Here is a 679-nt window from a genome sequence, read left to right as displayed (position 1 = left end):
ACTTTATTTTTTTAGGTATAGATGGACACAAGACAATGCGTTTATTTACTTTTTATGTGGTGCTGAGGATCGAATCTGTTCCCCCCATGCTAGGCACTCTACCACTGAGCCGCAATGACAGCCCTTAAGCACTTTTTATGAAGTAAAAATTTAGACTATATTTAGAAAAAAAATAACTAGCTATATCTGATTTTTAAAAGATGTTTTGTCAAAAGCATAAATTAACAGAGGTGACAAGTTAATGGAGATGGACAAGAAAATAGCATATGCTTGCTGATATCAGAGCACATACAAGATTCCCTGGAGCCCTTAGTTTGGGCAATGATTTAGCAGATAAAACTACACATGACATATATTTTTTCTCTACACTAGAAGAAGCTACAAATTTTCATGAAAGGTTCCATGTCAATGCTAATACTTTACAAAAGCATTTTAAAATAACTAAGGAACAAGCTAGACCAATAATAACACAATGTCAAAATGTGTGACCTACTGCATTCATTTTAGGTTTAAATGTATACTTTAAACACATGCACACACACATTTAGAGAGCATATTTAACATTTGAATAAAGCTTTAACTATAGTTAGGGTATTTCTAATACATGTTAGTTCTTGGTCTCTATTGGGGAAAACTTATTAAAAGTGTTCTCTGTGTATTGGTGCAGGTTGGCCAATTG

The sequence above is a fragment of the Ictidomys tridecemlineatus genome, chromosome 3 (genome assembly GCF_052094955.1).
Source record: "Ictidomys tridecemlineatus isolate mIctTri1 chromosome 3, mIctTri1.hap1, whole genome shotgun sequence".
In the NCBI taxonomy this organism is placed as follows: domain Eukaryota; kingdom Metazoa; phylum Chordata; class Mammalia; order Rodentia; family Sciuridae; genus Ictidomys; species Ictidomys tridecemlineatus.
The sequence above is the reverse complement of the archived record's forward strand: the minus strand, read 5'-3'. Positions refer to the sequence as shown.